Genomic DNA, 9,066 nt, shown 5'->3' on the forward strand with positions numbered 1-9,066 from the left:
TGTAGTATTAGCTTGTCACGGGTGTTTGTTGACATGAAACTACAGCACAGCAAAGTGCTCAGAGGTTCCAGTAAGACATATTTTCCATGCAGCCATCTATTGCCCATTTCCAGTTCCTTCGGCCTTTAAGCATGCTGTAGTCCCCCCGATTCTTGAAAAAAGAAACTGACTGTTATGACCTTTCAAACTACAGACCGATCTCTAAGCTCTCGCTCTTGTCCAAGATCCTGGAGAGACTAGTTCTCAGCTCCAGGCGTACTTGCACACGAACAATATTGCTGAGAAATTTCGATCAGCCTTTAAGCCGTTCCATAGCACTGAAGCAGCGTTGGTTAGAGTTCTTAATGATATTCTTGTAATCACTGATAGTGGACGCTCTATGGTCCTCGTTTTACTGGACCTCTCTGCGGCCCAGAGGCGGAGCCAGACATTTGAAACACCCGGGGCTCAGCCCAAAGAGTAGTATGCATGTGGGATTTTTTTTTTTTTTTTTTTTTGGGGGGGGGGGGGGGGGGGTGTAGAAATGACTGAAAGATTAATAGGCTCTGTTCAAAAAAGAATGACTTCATATAGGGAAAAAAATATATCACATGTGCAGGACACCTTAAACTAGTTTTTTAATTAAGCAGCAAGGCAGAACAAGGTCAGGGCTGTATCAAGACACGAGGACTAAACCCCAATTCAACCAGACCCAGAACTGATCCAGAATTAAAACAGGACTACAACAGTTCAAAATCAGGACTACTGAGGACTTAACCAAGACAGAACCAGAATCAGAACTAGATGATAGCACTAAAATCATCATAGACCTGCACTACACTTGTTTAATTCTACCAAAGTCCACTATTTAGATTGAGAAAAGTTTATATAATTATTTATCCTTGTTGTGCAAACAAGCCTGCAGAACTTAATAAATATAGAATTTGAAAAATAACAAACCTAAAAAGAAACACTAGGTACGAGATACATGAGGACCTATGATACGCTGATACTTTTGGTAAACAACCATTTGACTAACATGTGTGTCTCACCTGCTCTTGTTCCACCTCTGTTCTGTCCTCGTTCTCCTCTCTCTCCCTCTTTGTGCTGACAATCATCAAATATACAGTTGAAACCAGATATTTAAACACTCTTCAGATAAAAACACAAACACTTTTTTAATTGTAACATCAAATCAGACTAAATGTTTATTTTTTTAGATTGATAAATATAAAAACATATTTGTTAACTTTAAGCGTAAAGAGAGAAACTGTCTGTGTTTCTTAATTGTAAATGGCACCAAATTGTATTCAAACTGAGCCACACTTATGGAGCTCCACAGTTCTTTTCCTGGTGTTTTGGTTGACATCTCTTGATGTTCCCATGTCACAGAAACAGGCTCTGTGTTTTGCCTTATATGCATCCACAGCTGTGCCACCAGTTTACTCACATGGACTCTACTAACCTATCAGAAGCTTCTTCAGCTCAGAATGGAATCGTCTGCAGTTTCTTATTAATTAACAATAAATTTAGTGTACATGTACTCCTAAATTTGATGAAAGTGATAAAAAACAGAAATCTCTGTCTCTCTTTATTGTGACATTTAACTAATTCAAAATATATTTCAATATTTATCTAAAACAAAAGTTTACTCTAAATTGATGTTGTACAGTAAAAATGTTTTATGTTTTCTCCCTAAAGTGTAAATATCTGGTTACAAATGTGAATATCCTGCTGTGTACTGAAATCCCTCTTGTTTTGCATAGAAATATACTGAACAACATACAAAGCATAATATATAAAATAACATTTACCTGAGTTTTTTCTTTGAAAGAAGCTCCTTATGTCCATTCTTATATTTCAGTACATAACTGAAACCGATTTAGTCAGGGAGGGTAAGAACTGAAAATATGAAATAAACACACGTAAGCTAAGACTCTCTAAAAAAAATAGCATTTGTTCGGCTTTTCATTTCGCCATTTGTTGATTCACTTGAAGAGCGAGTAACGTAATATTGGTCAAGTGATCAGTTTGATATCAATCTTTCGTGATGCACCGTCATATTTACATTATTTGTACGGTACGAATGATTTGCTTTGGTACCTGCTCAAACTTAAGCTCTCCTTAGTATGGCTGGCTCCGTTTCTCCAACAGCGCACTCACGGGCAGCAGCTCCCCCCGCCCCCTCGCTCAGTCGCTTAGTGCCTGAGCTTGGATCATACCAATATCAGGGGGGGATTCACGCACAGTCGTAAATTCCCACAGTGTGCACTATGTGCTTCGAATATTGTGTGTACTTTTTGTTTTATACAGTTGTCAGCCAGGCATCTAACTATGAAAAAATTACACTCCAAAATACCCCGGGCTTCTGACAAAACAACCCGGGCTTAAGCCCCGTAAGCCACCCCCCCGCTCCGCCCCTGCTGCGGCCTTTGATATGGTAGACCATAACATTTTATTACTAAGGCTTGAGCACACTGTGGGTATTAGAGGCACTGCCCTCGACTGGTTTAAATCATACCTCGCTGATCGATCCTTATCAGTTCACTTAGGCACCTTCTCCTCTTCCTCCGCTCCGGTCTGTTGTGGTGTGCCTCAAGGATCAGTTTTAGGCCCTATTCTCTTCTCATTGTATTTGCTCCCTTTAGGTGCAATCTTTGAAAAATACAACATCGCCTTCCACTGTTATGCCGATGACATACAGATCTATTTTGACCTTACTGACGACCTTGCTGTGTCCCTGCACTACTTTCAAGAATGCATGCGGGAGGTCAAAGAATGGTTCCTGAGTAATTCCCTCGTTTTAAACGATAAGAAGACTGAGACTGTGGTGTTCAACAGTAAAATCCCTCGTGCCCAACTCTGTGCTGCCCTGGGTTCCTTTGCTAGTTTTTCTTGTGACTATGTCAGTAACTTGGGTGTACTGCTGGATAGCTCGCTCAAACTCGATAAGCAAGTGTCTGCTGTAGTGAGATCTAGCTTCCACCAACTGCGCCTTATCTCTAAGGCTAGGCATTATGTTCCGCACGAGGACCTGGAGAAGCTTATTCACGCTTTTGTGACCTCCAGGTTGGATTATTGTAACTCCTTGTACTATGGTCTTCCCTCTTCTCTTCTTCTTAGACTGCAAACAGTCCAAAATCCAGCAGCCCGCCTCTTGACTGGTACCAGGAAATTTTGCCATATTACTCCTGTTCTAGCTAGCTTGCATTGGCTGCCCATAAAGCACCGTATTCAATTTAAAATATTACTCCTTACATTCAAAACTATTAATAAATTAGAGCCAAGTTATCTTAGTGAACTTCTCAAACCACATACTCCTGCTAGAACACTCAGATCTGCCACTCAACTACTTCTGACCCGACCCAGATCTCGGCTGAAGTCCCGGGGTGACCGTGCGTTTGCTCTGGCTGCCCCGGTACTGTGGAATAACCTTCCTCTCGACCTCCGCGCATCTGATTCCATTGCACTGTTTAAATCACGACTAAAAACACACTTATTCAATCTTGCCTTTCCCTCTAGTTAATATTTCTTTTATGATTTTATATCATGCACTTTTACGCTCATTTAAATTCTTGTTTGCTCTGTACCTGTTGCTTTCCTATGTATCAGTGACAGCTACCTGCTTGCATACTTAGTACTTGCTTTGGTCCTATTTCTATTATCCTCCTTCTATTCTCTATCTTACTTGTTAAGCACTTTGGCATACCCTTGGTTTTTAAGTGTGCTTTATAAATAAAGTTTATTATTATTATTATTATTAAACAACAGAAACCAGTCCACCTTCTTCTCTGCTCTATAATCCAGTTCTGGTGCTGTTGCAATGACACACAGGGATAAGCGTGCTCTCTCATTGTGATGGAGCTAACCAAGGTTGCATTGTTGCTTACATTAGCTGGTAGCTCCAGTTTCACTTTCTCAGCAGGCCTGACTGAAGCATCAACGCTTGGATCAACAGGCACAGAGGAGACATCAATTTGTAAGCATAGGACAAAAGAAAGGAATCAAAGTATGCACTAATGTCTCACTATAGAACTGCACTATCTCCAAACGCTGGTTCTGATCATCTGGACGTTTTCAGTGGGAGAAACATTTCGTCATCATCAGCTGACGTCTTCAGTCTCAGCAGGTTTCAATCTTACAAACAGGACATGTGCATAATGACTGAAACCAGCCCACTGAGGGAACAATGGGCTGTGAGGTCAGTTCCTTCATCATTATTATGCAAATTCTCATGACTATTGATCACCAACAACCACTGATCAGTAACCATGAGTCCCATTCACAGAGAGTTGGGGAATGGCTGCAATCACAGCATGTAAGATGGTGACAGATGTACCCTTAGGCCCCTCCTCCATTCAGAGATGGTCTTTACCTTTTCACGTGAATGGCCTCCTTGACTCCGCCCTCAAACCAGCGTTCCTCCTGACCTCACAGCCGGTTGTTGAATGGTACTCATGGTCATTGATCAGTGGTCAAGAAATGTTTCTCCTGCTGAAAACATCCAGATGAACAGAATGAACTTTTGGGATTGACTTACCTGGATGATTGAGCATGCATCAAGACATAACTGCATTATGTGTGGCAGTGGCTTGGAGTCCAGAAAGCATTATATGCCAGCTCAAATATTACAGTCAGCATTCATACTAAATCCCATGCCAGGTGAGCATGTCTACACCTGAACAACAGATACCCCGTGCCAGGTGATCATACTGATGCCAGCGGGCTTCCTTAATCACTGGGCACCATCTTACCCACAATCCACTTGGCCTGGCTGCGCCCCATCTGCACTGGCTGCTCCCTTTATACTGGAGTGCAGCCAACAGAGCAGACCACAGCCACACAGTCTGCTGCTACATGTTCTAGAGTTACCTCGGCTTTTATCACTAAAGCTCACAAAAGGATCGGTTCGTTTCCTGCCACTACATCTGATCTGTTACAGTGAAACAGCTTCTATAATACATCTATGTATCTGTACGATCATAAGGACACATTTACTGTATATCACTGCCATCTGCTGACTAAACACATGAACTGCAGCATCACGTAACCACAGCCAGGTTTCTCCTACAGGATCATATATATTATTACCCCTTTGTCTGTGTTCAGAGTATGAAACGCTGTCATGCTGATAACCAGAGTGTCACAAACAGGAGAAGAACTTCAGTTCTTACGACTGATTAAACACAGAGCATCTAAGACCTTGTCTTCCAGTAACACCAGCATACTTCCTTCAACGTGCACATTAAGCACATGTGCAATATTTATGCTGAAAAGCGAGTCCGTTCATTACTCGACTGGGTTACTGTAAATCATTATTATCAGGCTGCTCTTTGTGTTGTTATATCACTGCTGCATCATTAGTGACTGATGGAGTTTTAATGTTGTGGGGCAGGGGTGTCCAACCAGCTATGAGCCAGTCCTGCAGGTTTGAGATCTCACCCTGGGTCAGCACACCTGAATCACATGATTAGTTCATCACCAGGCCTCTGGAGAACTTCAGGACATGTTGAGGAGGTCATTTAGATCAGCTGTGTTGGATCAGGGACACATCTAAAACCTGCAGGACACCGGCCCTCCAGGCCTGGGGTTGGACACCCCTGCTGTAGGGTCTTCACCCTATGAAGTGCTGTAAGTCAGCTGTACACAGTCAACTGAAGTGAATGAAACCGGTCATTCTGTTTCATGTTATTGTGTGAATGCCGTGGCCTCTTTATTCTTTCTTCTACCTTATTATTCTAGCTGCTCCGACCTTTGCTGGTTAACTCCTCCCTCAGTTTTCATCCGATTTTCACCATTCAAACTTTAAACTGTTCTGCTCCTTCTGCTGATGCCTACTATATCTTTTGGTGCTCATAACTTTTATACTTTTTGAGATACTAAGCTTTTTATGCCATTTTTGGCCCATTTTGCTGACAGGGACCACAGTTTTGCTTGCTGGGCTGAGCCGTGTTTTAGCTCAGTGAGATGAGGGCCGGTTCGAATCCCGCTTATGGCAACATTTCCAGAGTGTAAACAGTTCAACTGTTTTCACTCTTTTCAACACAATTTTCAGCTTTTTCACCTCTTTTTAGCACAATTGAGTTTCTTCTGCACAGTGCACATTTTTCTCTCATCATATCTTTGTTTGAGATCAGAACTGGTTTGGCTCAGTGGGATGAGCAGCCGCCGTGAGATTCGGTGGCAAAAGGTTCGAATCCTACATGTGACAATTGCTGGACATCTTCCCTGCTTGCGTGTGTTGCCAGGGCAACTTGTCAACCGAATTTAATACATGTAATCTGCTTCCTTAACGCTGCTTAGTGTACCCTTTCGCATACAACAGTTTTCAGCCAAGAGTTGAGTGTTTTCAGCAGGCAGTTCTCCTTCAGATTCCACTGCACGGCATTCACACGGCATTTTCGCAGGAAATGCAACTTTTTCTAGTTTTATTTCATTTTTAGGGCTACTACAGTGTGAGGCTGTGCTGGGTGAACTGGTCAGAGCCATTATAGGCCTGGGATCGTTGGCCAATGTCAGGAAGCAACTTCAATGATCAAATATACATTGAGCAGCTGGCCAGATGGGCATTGTTCCTGACGTTCCTCTATCCTAAGTACAAAAGCAAACATGTTTTCAGAAAAGAACACGTTAAAGAGTTAAAGTGTGAGCTGTGGGCGTGTTTGGGACTCTGCAGCCGAGCTCTTAGACAGACAGAGCAGCTGAGTGTGTTTGGACATGGCAAACCACAGTGAAGCATCTCTTTAACCCAAGGGTGTGCTCTCAGGCGGTTAGAGGGTCTTGTATGTGATTGTAGTGTTCGTGAGAAAGTTCGTCAGCCTACTGATAGCAGCGCATCGATTCACTCAGTAAAGGAACACGTCTGTGTCCTGAGTGTGCAGAACCCCACCCAGCAGGAAAGCACCAAACGAAGCTGACCGCCCCGACATGCTGTGGTAGACGTCGATCCAGAGCCCCCGTGTGCAGCACAGTGTGGACAGAGGGGAACTCTGTGCTGGGGCAATAATGAGGACTGAAGCTGGGCCAGCCTGAGGTCAGATCAAAGCCTGTGAGCTGAGAGGACATGGCGTTTGAATCTCTCGGATCTTATTTTATCAGCCTTTCCTCTGCTGTGTGAAGCTGTCGACTCCAGAGACAATTATTAGATCAAACTTCAGTGTCGACAGCTCACATCAACTCTGAAATGACTTCTACAAGCACAGGCGCCTCACTTCCTGTGAAAGCTCTGTGTGTGCTGACAGCAGTACAGAGAATGTAACATCTATACAGGCTCATGTAAGTGAACACACACTGATCTGAACACTATAATTATTACAATCAGTACTGTCAGCTGCACACTCCTGCCCTGCATGCTCACATGCTCCCTGCTCTCCTCTATCTTTGCCTGACAGCAGTGAAGCGCACCGTAGGCGCCTGGGCTCATCCTTCATGTACATCTTATTCTTTATGATGTTTGATTCGACAGAGGTGTTCGGTCAGGTGGCCTTCTTCATCTATGTGACCTGGGAGTGCCGGGTCCACTGGCTGTGGCCCCCTGTGGCTACATGAGGTGTGGAAACTCAGCAGAATTTGGTTCTTGTCCTTAAAATGTGAAGCTTTCATAAAGACAAAGGTTTGCTGTTGTTAAAGCTCATTAATGTTAATCCTGAAACCTGATTATGTGCTTATGCGTTGACCATGGGACAGTCTGTGCCTCAGATGCCCTCTAGTGGGAAAAAGGAACTACAAGCAGATTAACTCTGACTCTTTTGAATGTATTAGAGGACTTATACATCATTTATTACTGGGCTGGAAACTACACAAACACAGGGTAGGTGCATTAGGCTCTCATTACAAGTCAATACATCCATACAGCTACTCTGTGGCTGCAAAACACACAGATCACAGCCGCTATCCAGTATAGGAACAGCAGGAATATGACAGGCACACAACAGGAAGACATGCTGCATGTATGCAGGTCACAGAAACGTAGAACAAGGCTCCAAAGATCACACATTAGAGAAGAACAAAGCTGTCCAATCACTGTTGTTCTTTAGCGTCCACATGAACCTGCTGCTGCATGTCCTCAGTGCTGTAACCTCAATACAGAAGGTTTATACACAAAGCACTGGGCTGATCAGCATCCACCACAGCTAGTTACGTCATATGAGACATAATAATCAATCGTGATCATTGACACACTGTTAGCTGCCAGCCTGAGGCAGTGCGTGCTCTGTTAACACTGTTAGGACACAGACACTGGTCAGCACCGCTGATGACTCCTCACACAGCTGGGACAGGCTTACCAAAGCTCTATAACACACAGCTAAGTTTCTTCTGAGTGGACGAACATGACAAAGTGCTGTTTGATAGCTGCTGTTGGCGAACACCACACAAACTCCTCTAAATCGGCTTTCCGATGTGATGCAGTTCCGGCGCTCACGGCCATACCTGCCTCGCTGTGCGCACAGGCTGCAGACCCGGGGCCTAAGTTGAAGCCCTTTAAATGTCCTCGTTCGGTCGTCCTCTGCAATGACACCTCCTCTCCCACATCACACAAAGGCCTCTGCAGATGCACACAGCCAGGCTGGGACGCTCAGCTCCGCAGACTATCTTTATTTGCAATTTGCGCAGAGCAGCAGAAATCCCACAAAACCGCAGCATCATCCAGAAAATGCGCAGAGAGAAGCGCGGTGGGGGAGGGGGGGGGGGTATCTGGCGCACCGAGTGGCCGGTAAACGATGCAAATTACGTGTAAACTGCGCTCCGAGCCCCTGGGACGTGGCTCAGGCTGCAGCATTTTTCACATCATCGGTTCTCCTCGGGATCCAGTGCGGCCGGAACCAGGACACCACCCGATGCGTCAGCGCTATGGGAGCCACGACTATGCCCATCATAGAGCCTCCATCACGGTGGAAAGTACAAACGGTCCGCTTACCTGCGATTGTCAGCCGCTCCACTTTCCGCTTCACCACCGGGCACCGTCAGCTCGGCATCAGAAAACTATCCACCTCCTCCTCTGTGCTCTTTCTCGTTAATGCAGTGCAGGGCTCTCCTCCGGCTCGCTCCCTCTCCGTTGTGGTCTCCGCACCTCCTCCCTCCTTGTCT

At 44.6% G+C, this 9,066-nt stretch overlaps 1 protein-coding gene across 2 annotated transcripts in view; it reads right to left on the reverse strand.

The window, feature by feature from the left end:
- The window catches only part of nfasca (neurofascin homolog (chicken) a), a 176,029-nt gene extending 166,963 nt beyond the window's left edge, over nucleotides 1-9,066 (reverse strand). Inside the window, exons 1-2 of one of the 2 annotated variants that reach the window (XM_080890555.1) lie at nucleotides 8,897-9,066; nucleotides 4,355-4,473 (exon numbers count right to left, since the gene is read on the reverse strand). The gene's annotated coding sequence lies outside the window, so the exon portion shown is untranslated. The remainder of the gene's footprint in view (nucleotides 1-4,354; nucleotides 4,474-8,896) is intronic. The other variant, XM_080890554.1, reaches the window with a different exon arrangement.

The sequence above is a fragment of the Rhamphochromis sp. 'chilingali' genome (genome assembly GCF_963969265.1).
Source record: "Rhamphochromis sp. 'chilingali' genome assembly, chromosome: 9".
NCBI classification, from domain to species: Eukaryota; Metazoa; Chordata; class Actinopteri; order Cichliformes; family Cichlidae; genus Rhamphochromis; species Rhamphochromis sp. 'chilingali'.